The sequence below is a fragment of the Odocoileus virginianus genome, chromosome 25 (assembly GCF_023699985.2).
Source record: "Odocoileus virginianus isolate 20LAN1187 ecotype Illinois chromosome 25, Ovbor_1.2, whole genome shotgun sequence".
Taxonomy (NCBI): Eukaryota; Metazoa; Chordata; class Mammalia; order Artiodactyla; family Cervidae; genus Odocoileus; species Odocoileus virginianus.
The window spans coordinates 9,475,001-9,499,846 of NC_069698.1; the positions used below are offsets into that span (position 1 = coordinate 9,475,001).

The 24,846-nt window shown below is 40.1% G+C and overlaps 1 long non-coding RNA gene across 3 annotated transcripts in view; it reads right to left on the reverse strand.

Annotated features, from left to right (window-relative positions):
* LOC110145000 (uncharacterized) overlaps positions 1–24,846 on the reverse strand; it is a 232,436-nt gene that overhangs the window by 68,151 nt on the left and 139,439 nt on the right. Inside the window, exon 3 of one of the 3 annotated variants that reach the window (XR_011483523.1) lies at positions 22,543–22,733. The exons of the other annotated variants lie outside the window; for them this stretch is intronic. This is a non-coding gene — a long non-coding RNA (uncharacterized lncRNA). Of the gene's footprint in view, positions 1–22,542; positions 22,734–24,846 lie in introns of those variants that run through there. 3 annotated transcript variants of the gene reach the window in all.

Consider the following 24,846-nt stretch of genomic DNA (forward strand, 5'->3'; position numbering starts at 1 on the left):
CATGATTCTACAGAAGCTTAAAGGATGATTGAGGAGGACTACCTGTTTGGTGTTCTCTGCTCTTGTGTGTCTAACTCTCTTATCAGAGAATTATTTCACACTTTAATTCATTGAGAAATAAGAAATAAGTCCAGGAATCTGGAAAGGAGACCAGAGCCAGGAGATGCAGACTCAAGCTGTTACCCTGAGACAGGACCAACCTAGCCTCACCTCCCACTCTGCCCTCTCTGGATCATTTTAACTCTCTCAACATCCCCCCACCAGTCATCTTTTTTCCACAACCTCCCTGTTATGTGGGATCAATCCAAACACCCATACGCCTGGCTCTACTCCTTGGCTGCCAAAATCCTCTAGGAGAAATTAATGAATCCTACAGATTCCTTTTTCTACAGATTTTTGTCTTCAATATCAATGATATCTACAGTGACCAATGGTTCTGGCTTGTCTCAAACTGAAGGAGTTCCTAGGATATGAAACCTAAAAATTGGAACAGTTTTTAGCTTGCTGGGACAACTTAGCTGCATCCTTAACAAGTCTCAGTAATCCTTTTCATGACCCAATTCAGTTCTTCTCCCCATCCCACACAGTCACACCCCTCCTCTCTCTTAGACTCCTCAAAGCACATGACTTTCCTCTTTACCAAGCAGACTGAGAGCATCATTTGAGAAGGAAAGGATACACGTAGGAATGTGACAACAAAGATTACCTCCTTGACCATATGCACGCCAGCTATTCTGAGGTCTTTTTCACCCAAAGGTCCTGACTTTGGGTCTTATGTTTGTCTCTGCATTGTCCAATTTTAGCAAAAATCCTGCTAAATCCGTTAAGCCAGAATGTCCCATTCTCAGTAACTAAACCCGCTTACTATCTGATCACTTTCCATGTGATGTCTGATCACCCTGGCCTGCCTTCAGCAAGAATCCCCCCTTATTCCTGATGTTTTCTCTTACTGAATTTTCATTCATTAACCCTCCTGCTTGGCTATAAAGTCCCACTTACTCATGCTGCACTTGGGGTTAAACCTAATCTCTCTCTCTCCCCAACGGCAAACCCCACTGCAGTGGTCCTACACCTACCGCAGTAGTCCTATCTTGAGTAGCCTTTCCTACCATCTTCAACGAATTCTATGAACAATTTTATCTTTAACAGCATCAACAGGAAAAAGCCAGATGACTGCCTGAAATGAACCTGAACAAGTAAGTGTGAAGTTGTTCAGTCATGTCCAACTCTTTGTGGCCCCATGGACTATAGCCTACCAGGCTCCTCCATCCATGGGATTTTCCAGGCAAGAATACTGGAGTGGGTTGCCATTGCCTTCTCCAGGAGATCTTCCAGACCCAGGGATTGAACCTGGGTCTCCTGCATTGTAGGCAGACGCTTTACCGTCTGAGCCACCAGGGAAGTCCCCTGAACAAGTGAAACTGAGCTTAAAGAATTCACCACAGTCTAGAAACTGGCCTCTAACTTGCAAGAACGGGGGAGATCTATTGTTTTATTAGTGTACTGAAGTAGGTCGAACTCAGAGGGGTTAATCAAGTTCTCATTAATCAAGTTCTCACCAACTACTATTATACACCAGAATGATGATATATTCATTTAAGAGAGGCCCAACCATCAGGCAGAAACACTTATGTTAGCATGCCAACACAGTCTCTTTTTGTGATCAAGTGACATGAAGAACCAAATTATCATCAGAAGACCACTTTATTAATGTTCAATTTTAAAACAGTTATCAAGCAGAGTCTCTGATCTGTCAGTCTGATTGTTGAATATCCTTGAATAAACATATAAGTGGAAAGTTAAACGATCAAAAGACTACTTTTGTGAATATTGACCAGAACAAAGGAATATGAAGAATCTTAAAAAAGCAAAGGTAATGTGAAGCACTGTCTCTCACACAAGAGGAATGTCACCTAAAAGACCATGCAACACAGATCCAGAGGCATGTCATTCAAATATTAGTACACAATTCACATGACCATTTGTCATAGCCCTGGCAGGATACTAAATAGAATATTTACCTTGTTTTTGCATTCACAGTATATACTAGAGAATGTTCCATATCAATGCTAAAGAATGACATCATTCTTTTGTAGGGCTGCATAGATGGCACCAGTGGTAAAGAACCCACCTGCCAACGCAGGAGACCTAAGAGATGCGAGTTGGATTCTTGGGTTGGGAAGATCCCCTGGAGGAGGAAATGGCAACCCACTTCAGTATTCTTGCCTGGCGAATGGACATAGTAGCCTGGCGGGCTAGCGTTTATGGGATCACAAAGAGTCAGACATGACTGAAGCAACTTAGCATGCACGCATAGCATTCCTTGCTTTATGTTCCTTAATTTGTTTAAGCTTCCAATTCAGAAGGCCTGGAGACTCTTAATCTAAACTCACCTTGTTTTCTCCAGTATCTTGACCAATTTGTTAATTCTTCTCTCTCCTCTATTTCGTTTCCACACTCCACTCACACCTTCCCTATGACTGACACATGTGTTCAAGTCTTCTCCTTGATCTTTTAAGCCTTTCTCTCACTAAAATAAAATCTCCCTTTTCTTTCACAATCAAGATGCTAGAAAGGATGGTCTTTACTTAGGACTCCCTTTCTCCATCCATTCACTATTCAATCCATTGTAGTTGGGCCTCTGTCCTCATCATTATACTGAGAATAAGCCAGATACAATCACCAGTGCCCCACTATTTGCCCCAAACAATTTAATCTTTTTGTTTTGCTTTTTGGTCATTTGGCACAGCTTATAGGGTCTTAGCTCCCCGACTAGGGGCTGAATCCTGAACCCACGGCAATGAAAGGATGGAGGGTAACCATGGGGCTGCCAGAGAACCCCCCAACAGTTTAATCTTTTTGTTTTGCTTTTTGGTCATTTGGCACAGCTTATGGGGTCTTAGCTCCCCGACTAGGGGCTGAATCCTGAACCCATGGCAATGAAAGGATGGAGGGTAACCAAGGGGCTGCCAGAGAACCCCCCAACAGTTTAATCTTTTTGTTTTGCTTTTTGGTCATTTGGCGCAGCTTATGGGGTCTTAGCTCCCCAACTAGGGACTGAATCCTGAACCCACGGCAATGAAAGGATGGAGGGTAACCATGGGGCTGCCAGAGAACCCCCAACAGTTTAATCTAAAACCCGGCTTATTTGGCCCCGTTATTGACCATGACCCGCTTGGAACTCTTTCCCAAACTAGATCTGATGGCAACGCTCAGTCCTGGGTCTCCTCGGATCTAGCTCTTTTTCCTTTCTCAGTCTCTTTTGCTAGTTTCTCATCTTTTCCAGGCTGTTCTAAGCCAGGATTCTGCCTTTGACCTTCTTTTCCCTTTATTCTACACCCTCTTTAGATTGTCTCAGGCTTTCAATATTCTAAATATCTATATTTCTAGCCAATGTCTCTCTGAGTTCCACCCTGTGACCCACCACCTGCCAGGCACTTCCATCTGGATGTCTCACAGCTACCTGAAACTCAACACTCAAACTCAAAACTCAACTAAATTTTTCAATATTTGCTTCTTAATGCCGCTGTATCTGTTTTCCCTCTTTCTCCTTTGTCTTTCATAAGTATTCAGAGACCTACAGTATCCTCAGCACTACCAAATGTATCTTTTTGTTAGGCTTGTCATATATATTTCCAGGATTCAAAAATCTGCTGCAATATCAAATAGCATTTGATGGACAGAATGAAGATGAAGCTATGTTGGTTTTCTCTTATGGAACCTGCCAACATGTGGCTCCTGAGAAATTTTCACAGATTCTTTCCTGGACAAACATCGGGAGTTTCAAATTCTCCCATTTTGACCTTTTCTCCTGTGTACCCTCGTCACAGCATTTAGTCAGACAGTCACTCACCTCTCAGATTTCTCAGATGTGAGTCAGAAATTGGCCTAACATGTCATTCAAATCCATAGAGGTATTACTGAATTATGTGAGGTGAGGAAAGCTGTAGGCACACCACATTCATTTCCTTGGAGGGGAAGAAGGGAGACTCACAACAAATGGAAGAACTTGTACCTAAAATCCCCACTAAAATTCAAATCATGATCCTTTCATACTCTTGATGCTATAGGAGAATTAAGACAAATGTAACTGGCTTTTAATAATCTCCTTAAACTTTAGCTTCTTGTGTGATAGCTCCTCTGTTATCTTGTACCTTGTTACCTCAGCCAAAGCCTCCATTTTACCATCTCATTATATGATCATACCCTTTGACTAAAAACTCTACACTAACAAATCAACCATAAAAAGCACTTCAAATACCAGAAAAATCCACATTCACAGAGATTTCTGTTTCTGTTCTACTAAAATAGTGAAAAATTGTAAACTTTTCACTTGAAAAGTGAAAACATTTTTGATTGAAAAATTTTAATATTCAACAATATGATAATGGCTAAGTAAGTCAGGAAACACCCACTCAAAAGAACTCTCATACTCATTAATAGCTGTAATTTGAATTAACATGAGACATTCTTAGGTCAGAATGTTCAGATGAAAAAAAAAAAAAAATGTCCAAAATGGAGCATATGGATGGACAACTGTATATAAAAAAGTCTCTGCACAGAAAAAAAAATTGTAAATATATTAAAATATCAGTAACTTTATTCCTATGAAGAGATTTTTTAGTAATTTAGTTTTTTTCTTCAAATCAAGCTTTCTATAAGGAACATTTGTTACTTTCATGAGGAAAAAAATAAAGCAACTTTTTCAATGTGTATTCATAAAATCCCAGTCTGCACAATAAATAGATTAACTTCAGTAGTAGTCTTGAGATTAATGTCTTTGAGCCAAAGCCCCATACTGGAGTAGATAGAAACTTCTAAACTGAGTCATCTTTCTTCTTTCTCCAAATAACAAAATAAACTGGGCTACCAAGTGTTTTAATAGTATGTACAAAAAGCCTAACATCTGGCAGTAAGACACTGAGCTTTTCATCTCACCGTCCAGAAAGGATGCTTGAGGAATAACTGAAAAATATCAGAGACTGAATAATTATCCAATATTTTCTTAATCATACCAGGTAGTTCTCTAAAGACTGGAAAAATACTGAAATTTTTATTTTTAATCAGTACCCCAAGTAAGAAAACACAACTCTGAAAAATAGTGAAGCTATAGCAATTAACCCACCCATGTTTACTACTTTGCAGAATTAGCTTACCTGCCAACCTCAATCTGCCAGGATTCACCTAATTTTTTAAGTGTGAATTGTGGCAATTCTGCCACAGAAGCTACTGGGCAGTCTGTCAAGAAATAACTGCTACTGTCCATTACATTTTGTCTTTCCTAATGGAGTTATTGAGAAATATTTCAGGTTTTTAACATTTTTAAATTGACATGTTTATTGATTCTTGCTCTCTTTATGTGCATTATACACATTGCTGCCATTGCATTTCAAAATGCTAAACGTTACAACTCAAAACTCACCATCACAGTAGGTAACTTCCTTAGGTTATTAGCAAATGTCACCAATGCAACTGAATAGCAAGTATTAAAATAAAATGTCTTTAGATCTTCTTGATGATCTAAGACTATAATTAAATGCATTAGTAATACTTTCTGACAATGAAGCCCTTAATTTTTTTAACCCAAAGTAACCTTTTCTACAATTTCTTAGCAAAAGTGGAAAGAAACCACAATTAGACTATCAGGACCATGTTATCATCATCATCTTCTTTTAATCCAAAACAGTGGGTGATATAAGAGGGAAAGTTCTAAAGTTCTTTAATTGAAACTAATTCCTATCAACCTCCAGCAACTTTAGCAAAGCTCAAAATAGCAGATAATAGGATGATTAATGCTTTAATCCCCTAACAAAAGGATGTTGAGCCTGCTGCTATTGCTCATTCCCTTCTCAGAATTTATTTTTGTTTTCCTTGACTCTAAACAGTTGCTTTTAAATGGGAGAATCACGACTAGCCCAGCAACGTGCTACTTAATAACAAGAGGAAATACAGCTCAGGAACAAAGCTGAAAGGACAGGGATTCTACTAGAATCTGAAAACGGTCCCCTTCATCTTCATGCTGCTGTGGCATTTGTGTGATCAGTTGCTTCAGTTGTGTCCGACTCTTTGCGACCCTATTGACTGCAGCCCACCAGAGTCCTCTGTCCATGGGATTCTCCAGGCAAGAATACTGGGGTGGGTTGTCATTCCCTCCTCCAGGGGAGCTTCCCGACCCAGGGATCGAACCTGCATCTCCAGGACTGCAAGCGGATTCTTTACCCACTGAGCCACCTAGGAGTGATATTTAATTTGTATTAAATGCCCCATCACTTAGTGACTTTCTCTGCTTCTGCAGTCTTTATCAACATCCAAGTGCATATATTATGTGCCTAACATACTAACCAAGAAATGTAAGATGTCCTTGCCCTCACAGAGTTTATAATTCCAAGTTGAGACATATGACTACTTAAATATATATCTATGAAAGATTAGAAAGTATATGACTCAAACTGATCCTACTAGTGTGGGGTAGATTATTAATAAGATAGAAATTCAGAGAAGGAAAAGTTAAAGGGGTTCTTGAGTGATCTCCGAAAAGCTGCTCAGAGAATATTGAATAGGACAGCCTTGAAAGAACTTGAGTTTGAATGAGTGGGAAGGAAGGGTCTGTGCTAATCTCTTGTAAGATCTATCACTCATCTCACTTTGTCTTTTCTTGTTTTCTACTTGTGTGATTATCCGTAAATTTTTTAGATAAAGGAGACCTCAATAAGGAAAATAAATACTGGAGAAAACCTTGGGGAACTCATAATCTTAACTCTTCTTTTCTTACCTGATGTGGAATTTGAGGAACTGGCCTGGGTCAAGAAAAAAGAAATTTTGGTAGATGGTCAGTGGGTCAAAGAAGATGCTAAAGAAGCAGATTTGTGACCAGTTGATGGTGACAAGTGTTTCTTTTTAGTGTTTCAGTCTTTACAAAGGACTTCATAAGTCTCCACATCCTACTCTTCAACACCAGTCTTAAGATAAGTAACAGCCAGCTCTAACATTCCAGTCAGGTCCACAGCCTTATTTATATTAGACATATGACAGGCAAGCTAGCCCAATTACTAGTACAGGTTAAAAATATTTTTCAATAGGTTCTTAGGGGCCAGAGGCTACAGAGCAATTGAAAAATATGAAATAAATATACCAGGTAGAAACTTCTAAATATAGTACATCACCCTCTCAGACCACCATACAAAATAGTATCTTTGAGCATGCCTTGGATTTCGCTTTGTTTTGAAGTTTAAAATGTTGTTCTTAAGGATTTTGCTCCTCTGATTTGATCCAACACTTCATATGAAAATAAATTTCTAACCTGGAAAAACAACAGCCCGAGTTTATTCTCAAACAATTTGGCTCCCAGCATTTATATGATGGAGCTTCCATCTCTGCTCCCCAAACTGTAACCTGAGACTAGTCAGTTCTTTGCAAGCCACTTGATTTTCTCAGAATGTCTAAAAAGTTCCCACCACCACACCCAAAACAAAACAACTTTGAAATTCTATTCATGCTTTCTCTTGCCCTTGGAATTGTTTATGGCAAATTGATTTCTCTATTTATTACTAAGAAGTGAAACAAAAGGATTATGAAGCTCAGATAAAGTTTTACAAATTGGGATACCGCAAAGCTGTATATATATTTTGGTAAAATGAGTATTTTACCATTTCCCCCTAGAATCCAGGGTTCTTCTTTGATTTCCATTATGATGGTTTACAGTTCTGGTACATTTTCTGATTCTCTTCATTGCAAATACTGCCCTGAGCTTCTCCCTACTACTACCTGGAATTATCTGTATGAGGATATCAAAGTCATCTCCTGGAGGGCTGGAGCAAGGGATAGTGGTACATTCAGTGAGTTACAAAGGTTGTTTCTGCTTCACTGAAAAACTGAATGAATTTAAAAGGGAAAATCACAAGGTTGCTGTTGAAAACAGACCCTCAATCAATGTTACCTCCCCACAGCAGTTAATAATTTTAAAGTCTTTTGGCCTATCGTTATTCTTTGGCTCTTCACAACAACTTTGTGGTAAATGTGAAGCTCATGATAGAAATTTCCTCGAGCTGTGGGTTTACTCTTCAGCAGAACTGGAGTGCTCAAAATCTTCACTCCCCGGCTGCTACCACCATACCCTGCTGCTTGATGTCAGAATCAAGACCACAGACAGCCACAAAAGACTTTCCTAAGGATCACGAATGTCTGGAATCACAAAAGACAGCCCTATGATGCTACCAGTGGCCTGGTGGGCCTGGAACTCCAGCCTCAAGGCCAAGATCAGCAAAACAGTGTAAGCAAGTGGAGACAAAACACACTGTTCTCTCTAGGTCTGAGAGGGGTTATGGGTATGGGGCACCCATCAGAGATGCCAGCTCATGGCACAAATAGTGTAATAAAGCTATCTTTTAATATGTTCTATTCATGTTTTACTGGTAAAGGAATGCTGTGAGGCAGGTATTTAGGGTTTGTGGAGTAAGGAAACAAGAATGGTGGGATACCTGCACACTCCTCATGAAGGGTCCAGGTATACGTGGTGAGAAGTCCAGTGACTTGTGCAAGGCTACACAAACATCAGAAAAGAATAATAAACAGTGATAATAGTTAAAATAACCCCTCCTCTCTGAGCCTTCAATTCTCAACATTTACAAGTACTCTCCAATTGACAAAGCATGTCATCAGAAATAGAGTAATGTGAATTAATTTCTGTTATTAATAATATGTAGAGCGCTTTGAAACTCTAAGACCTTCATTACCATGTAATCATTTTTTTCCTAACATCACTAAAATGAATATTGGCAGTGTCAACCTCATTTTTCAGATGAGGCAAATAACACACACTTAGGCTTATATCTTGATGAATAAGAAAGGACTAGAGATGATGATCGATCTGATGAATAGTTGATGTAGAAGAAAGAGAAGTAGACAGTTTGAATGCCTTTCAAATTTTTTTCTGATTTTGAAAGTTCCTTGTCTTTGAAAGTGTCATTACTTAAATCTAAGCCAAAGGTCTTGATGATTTCTAAGGGGAAGGAAGCATATTGCATCAATCACAGAGCAATGTTCTCCAACTCAAAATCATCTTTAATTTTACAGAAAGTGAATGAAACACTCTTCTCTTTTTTTGACTTGAACAAAAGTAAAATCTCACTAAATTATTCTTATCTTTCTCCATTACTTTCATATTTGTTCATCACATCAGTGATTGGAAGCACATTAATTCTTTTTCTCCCAATTTGATCCTGGATTAGTGACTAGTCTGCTTTGGAAAGAAAAAAGTTCAAAATATAAACAATGTATTCTAATTGATCATAGATTTTAAGATTACACATGTAAGCACCTAATATGAAAACATTATTTCTATGTTCATTCAAATAATGCTCCTTCCATAATGGGCATCAGGAATATTACCAAGTTTTTTTATTATATGGATATTTTGGTTAAAAATCAGAAAAATGTCAATGGTTGAATCAACCTACTGAAAAATCTTTCACCAGAAGTGGTGAAGAGGATATATAACACAACAAACATTCAGAGGAGTAAAAAAATTCTACTCTGTTAGGAGTGGATTTGGTAATCTTAATAGGTCCCTTTTCTGTTATGAGGATTTCTGATTCTGTCTCCTTTCCTTGTACTTTGAAAAAAAAAGATCTTTTTGTTGTCAGTCATCTGTGATGTGATTGCTAGTCAATCAAGTCATCTGGCCCCAAATGACAAAGTGACCATCCTTGTGGTTTTCTGCAGCTTAGGAAAGAGCAGGACTCTCAGACCTATGTGGGAGTGGGGGGAGGAGGCATTTCAGAAATCATTTCCAAGTGAAGCCTGGTATAATATCAACCTTTTTTAAGAGTCATTATGAAAGGCCAGCAGAACAAATGCCCCTGAAGTGCTTAGGCAGAGAAAAGCATAAGCAGTTCTTGGCCAACGCCTTCTACTATTAACCAGTGTACACCCCTGCCAAAGGGACATTCCTCAACCAACACTCTGGACAAGTTAATCCTGCTCCAGAGTCACCCACGGCTCCCTATTGCCTGCATAACAAAAAGAAGGCTTAGATGTAAATATCCACCAGGGCTCAATCCTACTCTTGTAAATATTATTCCACATTTCCTCTTCTGTATATTCACCACTCCTTGAGCTTTCCCATGTGTTGGCTCAACATGTTCTACCTGCTAAAATGGCCCCTTCAGTCTGCTACTTTCCTTCACGACCCGGCCCAAGTCACAACTCCTGTAGTCTCCCTCAACTGCCCCCTTTCGTAATCATCTCACTTCTAAGTATTTGCCCTCACTCTTCATCAGTCATTCAGCATATGCTGCCTCTTTTATCCTAAGGTCATAACTTTACTGGAGGTAGGGGATATTTCTCACGCAACATTTGTCCTATATCCACCATAGCATCCAGTACATGGGAGTCATATTACACATTTGAGCAGCCCTGGAGTATACAAAGCTCCCTCAAGGCAGCTCTCAAGGTAACCAAACTCCCAGCAATATTATCACTGGATCCCACTGTCCTAGCCTCACTCTTGAGAATCCCCCAAGCCATTCATCCACTGCTCTCACCTTTAACTCTCTATCTGCATTTTACAGAAGAAAAAAATCAAGACAAAAAAGCTGCTTCCCCTATATTTATGGGTTTGTGAGAACCTGAAGGCAAGTCCTGGTCTTCTAACTCCAAATTCAGGTATCTCTCTACTTTATCATGCTACTTCCCTGAGAACCATTCACAACATTTTTGTGTATTTGTACCTTAACTGTCAGCACTACCACCAACTCCTGTAATCTGTTAGGGAAAGATGTGTGTATGTGTGCATGCATGTGCATTTGTGTATGTGTTGTGTCAATAACTGAGTGGGGTAGATAAAAAACACAGAAGTAGTAAAGGTATAAAATAAAAACAAATAAAAGCTTTGACACTTAGGAGGTTCTAAGTTCTAAGCCTGAACCGATTCGTTATATGTTCCTGGGCAAGTCATCTTTCTAAGCCTGAATCCATTAATGTCAGATTGAACAAGACAGACTCCAAAGTGCCATCCAGTTCTAACATTCTGTGATGCCCTGTTTAGCTCTGGAAGGAGGTTATGCCAGAACCTTATCCCCTTCCAAGCCAGCATCAAGACACCTAGCAGCTCTTAATCCACGTACCACACTTACACTCTTCATGCTGTCACAGAAGAAAATGAAAGTGTCAGTCATTCAGTCGTGTCCAACTCTTTGCGACCCCATGGATTGTAGCCCACCAGGCTCCTCTGTCCATGGAATTCTCCAGGCAAGAATACTGGAGTGGGTTGCCATTTCCTTTTCCAGGGGATCTTCCTGTTCCAGGGATCAAACCCGAGTCTTTCACATGGCAGGCAGATTCTTTATCATCTGAGCCACCAGGGAACAGAGGAAGCCCATATCAAGCCTGTCTTGATGCTCAACCCACAAATGCCCCCCTTTTAGCTCTGCTCCAAATCCATATTTGGTGCCCCAGCCCAGGGCAAATATGATGTGATTCCAAACCCACTTGTCCTTGGTCCCTTAGTCCAAAATAAGAGTCCACAGATCTGTGAAAAATGGCACCAAACTTCTGACCATAATCAATATCTAATCAAGAAAGATAAAGACAATTGTTACTCAAAGTGCCAGCAGATATCAGTTGAAATTAAAGCTGAGGCACCAAAGTATCCTATCACCTACATTGGAATTTTTTGTAAAGAAAGATCATTACATGTCTGGAATGTTTTAAGCATAGCTGGTTCTGTTTAAAGCAGGAATACAGACTTAGCTATAAGACTGTTACCATCTTTCATAAATTCTGATTCTAGAGCTTATATGTGAAAACAATATGAAACTCTAAGCTTGGAAACTGGATTCTAGTGAGAATTAGCTGTGTAAGCAGGTGGAACAATTCACTTAATTTTTTTTGCACTCAATAATCCCATCTATGAGATGAGGAGAGTGATAGGGAGGAGATATTAAAGTAATGTACATATATAAAAATTGGTCATTTAAATTCATCAAATGCTATTGATGAATTTAAAATAGCCTCTTCAAAGAAGTTTTTTTTTTTTTTTAAATCCAAGCTGAGTTTTGACTGAGCTTTATAGCTACAGGACAGGGATGTTAAACAGTATATTCAGTGAGTACAACTTTTAAGAACTTAACCACTAAGCTTAATGAATGTTACTCATTCATGCCCAGATATCAGCCTGAATCTTTACCATGATTTTAGATAAGTGGTACCTCTCTCTGGGATTCTGTCTGAAGGAAAATAAAAGCCCCAAAGTCTTCTTTCAGAATACTGTTATGAGGTTACATGATGCAAAGTCACCTGCTATGAACTCCAATTCTAAGTCATGACCTCTGGAAGGGCTGGGAGGAAGCTCAGCGTAAGTCAGAATAACAGGCTCTCTTCCTGTATTTCTTACTGACCACTGGATAAAGAGTCATGAGTAACAACTTGTTCTTTCTCATCTTTATTCAGTTGTAAAGTGGAGGTAAACCCACAGTCAGGGGCTCTTTTCCCCACAAGCATGGGTAGAAAAGATCCATCTCCATCTCTCACGTGATTCTCAAATGGCCTGCAAAAATTTTCTTGTTCTGTTTACAAACTAAAACCAATTTAGCAGCTTAAAACACAGTCCCTATTATTTCAAAGTTTCTGTAGCTCAGGAGTCAGTGCAGCTTAACTGGGTTTGAGGTCTGGGTTTACACGCTGAAATTAAGGTGTTGGCTGGGCTGCATTCCCATCTGGAATCTCAATTGAGAAACAGTCTGTGTCCAAATTAATTCAAGCTGTTGACAGGTTCATTTCCTCTTGACTGTACTACTAAGGGCCCTGGCTTTTTACTAGGTATTGGCAGGAGGTCATCCTCAGGTCCTGGAGGCTACCTTCCATATGGACTTCTCCAACATGGCTATTTACTTCATCAGGCCCACAAGAAAAGTCTCCAGCTCCAATCTACTAAGACCAAAGTCATATAATGCAAGATAATTACAGGAATGACAATCACCTTTACCATATAAATAACCTAATCATGAGAGTGATAACTCATCATATTGCCAGATTCTATTGCTTAGAAGCAAGTCATGGGTCCTAGCCACAGTAAAAGGTGGAACATGGAACAAATCTGTGAACACTAGAAGGCTGGATTTTCTGCGGGTCATCTTACAGTCAGTCTGTGCTACTAGCCCCCAACAGTGAAATCAACCATGAAGCTCTACAGCTGAAGCCCTCCATTCTTACCAGGGAATTTCTTCCTCACCATTTCCCAATCACCACTGCTTTCACAGTTGTTCCTACAGCCCTGAGACTTAAAGCCACTCATACTCACAAGAGGCCCTGTCCATTCATTCTGCAAATTTATCTCCTAAGTCAGACGCTATGCTTGTGTGGTGGTCAGAATAATGCCACATGGATACACGTACACACAGCAAAAAATATGCCCAGGTCCTAATTTCCAGAATCTATGAATATGTTTGGTTAAATGTCAAAGTGGAATTTAGATTGCAGATGGAATTAAGTTTGTGAATCAGGTGACCTGGAGATGGAAAGATTATCCTGCATTGTCTGGGTAGGTCCAATTTAACCACAAGGATTCTTACACATGGGAAAGAGAGGCAGAAGAGAGTGTGTCAGAGCGATGCAACGTAAGAGAGACTCATCCAGCCCCTGCTGGCTTTGGAGATGGAGGGAAAGCATAAGCCAAGGAATGTGGGAAGCCTCTGGAATCTGGAAAAGAGAAGAAAGTGGAGCCTTCCCTCAAGCGGCCCAAAAGGAACTCAACCCTGCCAACGCCTGACTGTAGCCTAGCTAGCTTAATTTCAGACTTCTGGTCTCTAGAACTATAAGATAATAAATCTGTGCTGTTTTAAGGCACTAAGTTTGTGGTGATTTGTTACAGCAACAATGGAAAACCATTGCCGCCAGGATCTGGGGACACAAACATAAAAGAGGCATGATTCTTGCCCTCAAGAAGCTCAAAGGCAAATGGGATGGGAGAGACAACACAGATAACCTCAGAAGAGGGGAGAGAGCAGCCACTAGCCTTAGCACCAAGGTCAGTTTCTCAGCATCACTTAACCACCCATAGTCTACTCCTCCTGAGGCCACTGCCTAAGCTGCTTGTGGCTTTGGGGCAAGAATTTTCCCTTCAGTAATATAGAGGTGGCAGTTTCTGCCTCACATTTTAAAGAGGAGGGGAAAAAAAAAAAACCAACAAGGTCTGACACATCCAATTCAACACACAACTATAGAGAATTTTATTAAGTGCCAAGAACAGGAGATACAAAAATGAATAAAACAGATCTTCACCCTCAGAGATTTTAAACTCCTAAAGAAAGCAGACACATACTTTCATAAACTTAATTCCATGATAAGTGCTATAATAGAACTATGGATATGATCCCTTGGGAATACAGATAAAAAGGAATTCATTATGCTGAGAAAGATAGAAAGGGAGGGAATGATATAAAGTCCCAGGAAGAAGGTGACCTGTGAAATGGATCTTGAGGAGTCATTAGGAGGATGACATGTAGATTAAAAAAAAAAAAAAGTAAAGCAGAAAGAGCAAGATGAAAATGCACGACAAATAAAGGAACACATTGCATTTGAGAAATCTGCCCAAAGCAATTAGAACCTGGGATACAAGCAAGGGGAAGAGCTGAGGGGATATCAGATGGAGACGGACAAGGCTAGAAGGAGCCAGTGGAGAAAGGATCTATTTGTCCACAAGCATGGACCTGAAGGCCCATAAGGGACCCCGCCATTAGCGGCATCATCCCACATCTGTTTTACATTTACTCTTGTCACAATATGGACACTGGGCTGAAGCGAAGAGGAAGGGGGTAGGGGTGCCTGATTGGAGGTCAACCATGAACCGGGAGAAAAATTAGGAAGACCTGACTTAAGGCAGTGAATGAAGAAATAGAGGGGAAAGAGAGATTTTTGAGAGCGATGTTTGAGGTTTGACGAATGAATTTAATATGGGACATACGGGAAAGGAATTAGAAAGAATTCCTTCCCTGTTTCTACTTAGGTGACTTAGCGGGAAGGGATGGTATCTCTGATTCAGTTGCCCTAGTTGACACATAGCTATAAACTTATCTAGGGAAGGCAAGTGAAGGAATGGGTTTTAAGAAATGATAATGCAATTAAATTATTTCATAAGAAAAGGAGGATCAGTCTGAATTCCTTTAGGGAAGGAGCTATATAAATTTGAACTGTGTTATCTTTAAAAGAAAATTTCTGTCAAAAGTTAATCAGGCTAGGATTAATTGGCTTTGTATTATCTGAGAAATTAATCAGAGACTGATAAGTATTGACTAGAATCTAGTGGCTACTTCAAATCTAGAGCATCCTAATGTCAATTATAACAAGGTTTCATCAATGTAGAGACAAATAGAAAAGATGAAATGCAGCATTACTTTAGCTGCTATAACAAAAAAATGTTTCAATTAATTTTACTTACATCAATTACCAAAATAATCATCTTCTATGATTTAAAGGGAAAGGGTTGGGAAGACAGAGAAAACTAGAGAGTGAAATTTCTCATGGGAATTACCTATAATGTGTTTTTAAATCTGAGAGTATGGAGACTGGACAGTTCACACTTAATGCCTCATTGATCATCTCTGTTCCCACTTCTCTTTGTCAAAATGTCCACAAGTGTGCGCTGACTCAAATGTTCACATTTATCTGTGCAAATGCATGGCTGAACCTTGACTTTTCTCTGGTTTGTTTTACTGCATAAGCAATAACATGATTATTATTAACTAGAAAATTAACCGTGTGAGGTCATAATTTCACTGATCCTACTGAGAACCAAAGAAAAGCCTGACATTCTGGAAAAAGCAAGGCTCGTTTGTCATGTGAATGTGGTTGTGAGAACACAGACCTTTCTCATCAGCACGTGAAACTCAAAGGAGCATTTTTGTAAATTTGCAAGCGTTGAGAGGTGAAAAAGAGAAAGCCTGAAAGATGAGCGTGTTGTGTATGAATGCTATAAGATCGCAGACAGAGATGACGCAACTTCTCTGCTGATGGAGCTCCTCTCAGAAAAAGACCCTTCAGTCCCCATTCATCTGACCCGCTCTTCCCACTGACTACTGTTTACTGCGCTCCTGGGTGGGCGTGATTTAGTCGCCAAGCCGTGTCCTACTCTTGCGACCCCATGGACTGTGGCCCACCACTCTCCTCTGGCCATGGGATTCTCCAGGCAAGAATACTGGAGTGGGTTGCCATTTCCTTCTCCATACTGTGCACCTACTATGTGCCCAACTCCAGGCTACAGTCACAGAATACTTGCCACCATCATTATCATTACCACCAAGAATCTGTACAGTACCCACTCTGTACCTGGCCAACTGCCCTTATACCTGTGGAATTAACAGATTGGAATTTAAGTAAGTGAAGCTACAAAACCTGAAGCACAAACCTACTGTTACTGTTATTTTTTAAATTGATTCTTTTTTCTACAAAGTAGTCGCTCTCCTCTCATCACAGCCCAGCTGGCTGCTACTAAGGAACTGGCAGCTCATCACACACGTGTGTAACATTACAAATACCTGCGTGAGGGAGAAGAGTAGAAGAGTTTGCGTCTCCATAGTCAGCATGGATCATGCTTGAAAGATGAAATTTGAGGCTCAAAGAAATGTCATGTCTCCCCTATGCTGAATCAATCAGTCAGAGGAGAATTCGACCCAGGCATACATCTCCCAATCCCTTCCTAGTTCAGAGTTATTCCCACAGTTACTCCACCTTGTTTAAAAAAATCATTTATTTGGGCTTAAAAGTGGATTGACTTAGAACTATTAAAAGCGAATGAAAACTCCCAAGTTTGCCTGCCTCTGAGCTATACTCTAACCTGATACAGTTTTCCATTGATAATGCAAACACATGACCACCAGCTATTTTTCTAGCCCCAGAAAAGAGCTAGTGTCAATGTCTTCATCCACTCTTACCTGGTCTGATAGTATAATATCAGGGTTGGTAGAAAGTAAGAAGAAGCTTTGTAGTGATGGAGAAAGACTTTTCAATGCAAAACTGACCAAACTGTAAATCAAATCTGTGCACCTAACAACTTAAAATACAGTCAGTGGACCAGCAATATTAGCATCTCTTGGGAGCTTGTTAGAAATGCAGGATCTCAGGCCCAGTTGCCCATCTACTGAATCAAAATCTGTACCTCAACAAGATATCCGGGTGACTCACATACACACTAAATTTTATGAAGCACTGTCCTAGACCTGGTGAGCACCAAGTCCCCAGAGCTTCCCAAGTCCAGTGAGACAAAAGCCTGAGAGCTGTGCTGAGTTAGCAGTTTCCTCAGCTTTAGCAGAGGTGGGCAGAGCCTGAATTCTTCAAAGCCACGGGGCCAGCGGCCTCCAGTCATGCACAGCCTGTCCACTTACCCTGGCATACCACGTAAACACAGGCTTGTATTTCTTGCATGTACATAAGAAAAAGTTATGTACTTTTCACGTACTCTCTGCATGAGAAAGATTAAGGACTGTTCTAACAACTGAGTGAACTTGAACAAGTGTTGGAAACATGAATTCAATTTTGTAGGGGACTTTGATGTCTCAAAACATGCCATAAAATCATCAAGGGGTTATTTTTATCAACACTAACGGGACACACTGGGATTCCAGAAGGCACGCAGCTGCTGCTTTGTTCTGAGGACTGACTATTTGGTATCCCAGAAGGGCAGGATGATATCCAAATCCCAGTGCTCTGTGACAGCGACTTTTGGAGTAGGTTTGAGGCGCCTTTCTTTATCTGATGGGAAATGACAGCCATTACATTGAGTTATAACTTGACAGCATACTCTAAGAATGAGAGGAATCTAGGCTTATAAAACAGCCCCTTACATTTTCCTATTGAGAAAATACCTGCAACTTACTTTTTCTCTGGAAATACTTGATTTTACATGCTTATTAGAAAGGGAGCATCAGTATAAATAAAAGCGTGTCAGCTTCTTTGTAACACAAGGCGCTCCAATGCAAGACATTCGGGGCACTTAGCCATCTTCAGTCTCAGCACAACCCAGGTACTCTCGACCCACCTCATGCAGTTCCACACAGCTGACGTCAGCCACACTTAAATTTAAATAAAATTAGTTGAAGCTTAAATTTAAATATAAATTAATTTAAATCAAACAGGATAAAAAATTCAGTTTCAAATTAGCATTTACTATATTTCAAGAGTTCAGAAGTCACATATGAGTAATGACTACCACAGTGGATATGCATAGATAAATTATTTCCACTACCACAGACAGTTCTATTAGAAGGTGCTACTCCAGACTGTCCAAATAAAGTATGTTCCGCCCCTAGATTCTTGCAGAAAGGGGTCAAAGGGCCTTTCTTTATCATATTACTATTTTTTTTTACTTCATATTACTGTATTTTTTAATTTGATCTGCACTTTTGGGGGCATTTATTTCCAGGCCATAAGTTTTTGTCTCTTCAGCTTCTTCTAGGATGTCTTTTTCTTCTGCGCAACCTCTTCCGGTTTAGGAACAACCTGCTCTTTTTCAGTAAGGGCCATCTCAATGTGGCGGGGAGCGCTCATGTACGAGTTGACTGGAGCATGAGCTCGGTGAGCCCTGGGCTGCATCTCAGGGGATTTGTCTGCCTGGATGTGCTCAATGACCAAAGATTCTACATCTAAGCCTCTAGGTTCAGCATTACTCTCTGCATTTTTCAGCATGTGCAGTAAAACTCAGCACTCTTTTTGCACCACTAACCCTGCATCCAATGCCACTGTCAGGCCTGGGCACACCTACCAACTCCACGATTGTAAGGATGGAATGAAGAGTGACATCCTTCAGATGTTGTCGTTGTTCAGTCACTAAATCACAGCTGACTCTCGTGACCCCATGGACTTCAACAGGCCCCTCTGTCCTCCACGGTCTCCTCAAGTCTGTTCAAATGCATGTCCACTGAGTTACGAATTTGAGCAAATCCTTCAGATGCTTGGTGGCTTTTTAGATAGGCGCATCCTTCATGGCTTGGGCAGTTTCATGAGTGTTTTTAATGTGAACATGAAGAACCTACTGATTTGTATGATTTTGTGGGGTTTTCTGGGTTAAGTGAATAGTGAGTCATGTTTAGAGGTCACCTCAGACCACTTACCAGAAAAGCATCATATTACTATTCTTAACACAACCAACTGAAGCACAGTAAGATAAAACTGTGAGCCACATACACTTACTCTCAAGAGCGTCTTCCCTCTGTTTCTACTCCCCAACCCCAGCATCAGGAGCTAGTGAGACTTCCTAGAACACTGTAGGAAGATTACTCCAGGAGAAACATAGTTTGAGTTTTCTAACCATGCCTCACATCCACCCTTCATGGTAAATTCTTAAAGCATGCCCACTCCATCCCTACATACCCAAAATACTCCACCAAAACGGCCACCATAAAAAGAATTATATTATGTCTGTTAGCGCATTAACTCTCATGAGGTCATCCATCTTACAAATGTGAATCAAGAGATATCTCTCTACCAGGCACTGTGCCGGCACAGAAGGTACACTGGTGGATAAGACAGTCATCGTCTGTTTCCTCAAGGAACCAACAGTCTAGCAGGAAACAGTGAACAAGCTATTACAAGTCTGACACAGACGACACAGGGAAAGCAGCAAATGATCTAAGAGGAAGGTCTGACCTTGTCTGCTGGGTTAGGGAAGGCCTCCTTAGCAAGTGATGTTTGAGGTGAGGTTTGAAAGATAAAATGCTAGTTAGGAAAAGGAGAGAGGAAAGGCATTCCAAGCAGTGGTTAATGCCACAGCCCAAGGCTTTGAAGTTGGGAAGAACAAAGAATTGAAAGAGTATCAGTGTGACGGGCTCCCAGAGATTGAGTGGAGAGGGGCAGAGACAGGGGAAGAGAAAGCGTGGAGGTCACTCAGGCTGCCGAGAACAGACAGGACGGGAGCAAAGATGCAAACACACAGGTGATGTCTGAAATTCTGCGCAGGATCAAGGGTGGGACGAAGGCACCGTAAAAGTGGGCAGATTAACGAAACATCTGGACAAGAAGAGAATCACCAGGCCCTAAGACTGAAAGATATCAAGAGTGAGGAAGAGAGAGGAGTTTTAAAATGATCCCAGATTTCTGGGTTTCGGGACTGTTTAGAGGGTAAACTGGCAAGCACTGTAAAAGGAGAATGCTGCAGAGATCCGGGTATTAAAGTTAAGTTGGAATTAAGATGGAATTAACAATGTCTGTGAGACATAGTATAAAAGGTGGGTGTCTGAGTGGCCAGCAGTTATATCCAGGGGTCACCATGAGGGGTGGAGATGAGACTGAAACCCACGGAGTCAATGGGATCACCTCAGGAGAGAGCGCAGATTAGGAAGAAGGGACGCTGAGGCCCCACGGAGCCCCACAAGGAGCCTGAAGCACGTGGCCGGCTGCAGCTGCCTTCAGGAGACCCACAATCTCATCAGTGGTCCATTCAGAAACATCCAAGATTCAGTCTCAACAATCAAGCGTCTGCAACTGGCAAGAGACTGTCTTTCCAAGGTTTTCTGCAAGCTTTGACATATTTGAACACTTTCAGATCATTTCTGTCGCTGGCTTAAAGTCAGGCTTCTGGCGGCTCTGTTCCAGGAGAGACGTCTTCCCTCGATTCCTTGAGCTGCACTGTCTCCTGGTGGCCACTGCCTGACAAGCACTCACCCTGCTCTTTCTTTTTTTTTTTTTGTTTTTTTTTTTTAAATTTTTATTAGTTGGAGGCTAATTACTTTACATCATTACAGTAGTTTTTGTTATACATTGATATGAATTAGCCATGGATTTACATGTATTCCCCATCCCAGTCCCCCCTCCCACCTCCCTCTCCACCCGATCCCTCTGGGTCTTCCCAGTGCACCAGGCCCGAGCACTTGTCTCATGTACCCAACCTGAGCTGGTTATCCGTTTCACCCTAGATAATACACATGTTTCAATGCTGTTCTCCTGAAACATCCCACCCTTGCCTTCTCCCAGAGTCCACAAGTCTGTTCCATACATCTGAGTCTCTTTTTCTGTTTTGCATATAGGGTTATCGTTACCATCTTTCTAAAGTCCATATATATGTGTTAGTATACTGTAATGGTCTTTATCTTTCTGGCTTACTTCGCTCTGTATAATGGGCTCCAGTTTCATCCATCTCATTAGAAGTGATTCAAATGAATTCTTTTTAATGGCTGAGTAATATTCCATGGTGTATATGTACCACAGCTTCCTCATCCATTCGTCTGCTGATGGGCATCTGGGTTGCTTCCATGTCCTGGCTATTATAAACAGTGCTGCAATGAACATTGGGGTGCATGTGGCTCTTTCAGATCTGGTTTCCTTGGTGTGTATGCCCAGAAGTGGGATTGCTGGGTCATATGGCAGTTCTATTTCCAGCTTTTTAAGAAATCTCCACACTGTTTTCCATAGTGGCTGTACTAATTTGCATTCCCACCAACAGTGCACCTAAAGAAACAAAAGACCTATACATAGAAAACTATAAAACACTGATGAAAGAAATCAAAGAGGACACAAATAGATGGAGAAATTTACCATGTTCATGGATTGGAAGAATCAATATTGTCAAAATGGCTATACTACCCAAAGTAATCTATAGATTCAATGCAATCCCTATCAAACTACCAACAGTATTTTTCACAGAACTAGAACAAATAATTTCACAATTTGTATGGAAATACAAAAAACCTCGAATAGCCAAAGTAATCCTGAGAAAGAAGAATGGAACTGGAGGAATCAATCTGCCTGACTTCAGACTCTACTACAAAGCCACAGTCATCAAGACAGTATGGTACTGGCACAAAGACAGAAATATAGATCAATGGAACAGAATAGAAAGCCCAGAGATAAGTCCACGAACCTATGGTCACCTTATCTTCGACAAAGGAGGCAAGGATATACAATGGAAAAAAGATAACCTCTTTAACAAGTGGTGCTGGGAAAACTGGTCAACCACCTGTAAAAGAATGAAACTAGAACACTTTCTAACACCATACACAAAAATAAACTCAAAATGGATTAAAGATCTAAATGTAAGACCAGAAACTATCAAACTCCTAGAGGAGAACATAGGCAAAACACTCTCCGACATAAATCACAGCAGGATCCTCTATGACCCACATCCCAGAATTTCAGAAATAAAAGCAAAAATAAACAAATGGGACCTAATGAAACTTAAAAGCTTTTGCACAACAAAGGAAACTATAAGCAAGGTGAAAAGACAGCCCTCAGATTGGGAGAAAATAATAGCAAATGAAGCAACAGACAAAGGATTAATCTCAAAAATATACAAGCAACTCCTCCAGCTCAACTCCAGAAAAATAAATGACCCAATCAAAAAATGGGCCAAAGAACTCAACAGACATTTCTCCAAGGAAGACATACAGATGGCTAACAAACACATGAAAAGATGCTCAACATCACTCATTATCAGAGAAATGCAAATCAAAACCACAATGAGGTACCATTATACGCCAGTCAGGATGGCTGCTATCCAAAAGTCTACAAGCAATAAATGCTGGAGAGGGTGTGGAGAAAAGGGAACCCTCTTTCACCCTGCTCTTTCTGCTGGTTTGAGATCCACAAACCCCTCAGGTTGCCTTCTACCCAAACAGCTATTTTAAGCTGCTTTCACGGTCTCATTGAGCTTGAAGTGCAACTGGGCAGGAAGGTAACTGAAGTGTAACCGAGCAGCAATCACTGATTTTTCTCCCTCCTCTCTTCAAATATTTTTGTAATACAGGCAGGAACTGTTATGGAGACAGGAAGTACAGATGACAAAAGAGCTCATAAATTGCTGTAACACCATAGACATGTTCCTACTAATGACATTAATCTTATTTTTAATTTATTTATATGTAGAGTTTAATTAACTCGTGGTAGCTTTTCTTCCCACTAGCATTAAACCAAACTCCAGGCAACAAAATATATTTAATGGCTGATAAAATAAACCAACACAGTTGTTTTATTTTCCATTTTCAGAGTCAGTTACAAGCATTAAAATACAGAAAACTGTTTTAACAGTAAATAGAAAACTAATTCATAGAATACTTCATAGATAATTAGATAAATAGATAATCCATATATCTATTTTTTCCCATACTTTTCCTTTCACAGATAATATGTAAAATTATGGAAAAATAAGATATTTTGCACTTTCAAGGATGAGCTAAGTTATGATGATGGTGTCCTCTGAACAATCCTATCTAAGAAAACAGTCTTCAATTTAGGTTAAATGTAAACCACAAAAAGTATTTAATACTAATTTTTGTTTTTGTCCAAACTTCCCAATTATATATCACATGAAGTAATTATAAAAGTTCTAATTTTCAGAGAATTTCTAACTAACAAGAGATCAAACACCCTTGTGTTACGTGATATTCATTCACTTTAAGAGAGATGAAACTCAACCAAAGACAAATTTTAAAGCAAAATTAAACAGAAAACACAATCATAAAACAAAAGAACCAGTATGACCCATGTGCTTTCTTAATTATCTCCCTTTCTTTCAGTTCAGATGTTTATAAAAATGTATCTTTGGAATATGTTTGGTCTTCTATCAGACACATGCCCAGAAGTTTTATTTCTCTAAATTCTACCATAATTATTGAACAAACCATAGGTGAATGAATATGGAGAGTGCATCTAGTGTGTAGCACTAGACGATGAATGATATAAAACAATTCTTGATCTTGTATTAACTTGAAACCTGACTACCAATGTATAAATCAATTCAAAGAGAAGATGGGAAAGCACTCAAAATTATACATCATGCAAATCTAAATAAGTATTATTCTCATAATAGAGTTACCTCACCAACATGATTGTAGAGGAGAGCTCCATCACAAACACACATGTACAATTTGACCAAATAGATAAAATAAACTAGATGAGAAAATACACCCCAGAAGTTAAAAAAGTACGGCCACTGCAAAAGTAAGACTCAGCTTTGAAACTTCCCATTAACTTTTGGTTTGAAGACTGTTTGTGAGGCAGCTTAATCTTATTTTTTCTTTCATCACAATTGTCTAATTTTCTATCTTAATTCTCAGAATGAACATGGAGCAGCAGCCAAACAGAGAACAGAAGTCCAGATTGCCAGCGGCACCTATCTGAACACTGTTGTTCTGTGCAGAGAGCAGGGATGTGTGTCCAGTCGAAGCACACAGTAAATTACGTGGAACATCCAACCCCCAAGTGTCCTATGCTGCCACGTAGGGAAACTCCAGTGCATTTCTGAAGGATCTCTTTGCTCAGGAAGGTTTAAGCAAAGTTCAAAACAAAATCTGCTCCCCCGCGGATAATATTAAATCAAAATCAGGATACCACAGGCTTGATTCATGAGCCTATAAAACCCTATGAGTCCTGACACATACAGACACAGTCTCAGATTCCCAGCAACCCTTTTGCTGTTTCCTCTAACGACGTCAAATTTCCTTGGGTCATCATTACATCCCAGCAGTTTGTACAGGAAAAGTAGGATCACAGAAGAAATTTAAAAAGCCCTTCTTACAGAGAAATTAAAAGACTCTTGCTCCTTGGCAGAATAGCTATGTCAGACCTAGACCATGTTTTAAAAAGCAGAGACCTCACTGTGCTGACAAAGGTCCATCTAGTCAAAGCTATGGTTTTTCCAGTAGTCAAGTATGGATGTGAGAACTGGACCATAAAGAAGGCTGAGTGCCAAAGAACTGACGCTTTCATACTGTGGAACTGGAGAAGACTCTTGAGAGTCCTTTGGACTGCAAGGAGATCAAACCAGTCAATCCTAAAAGAAATCAACCCTGAATGTTCATTGGAAGGACTGATGCTGAAGCTGAAGCTCCAATAATTTGGCCACCTGATGCAAAGAGATGACTCATT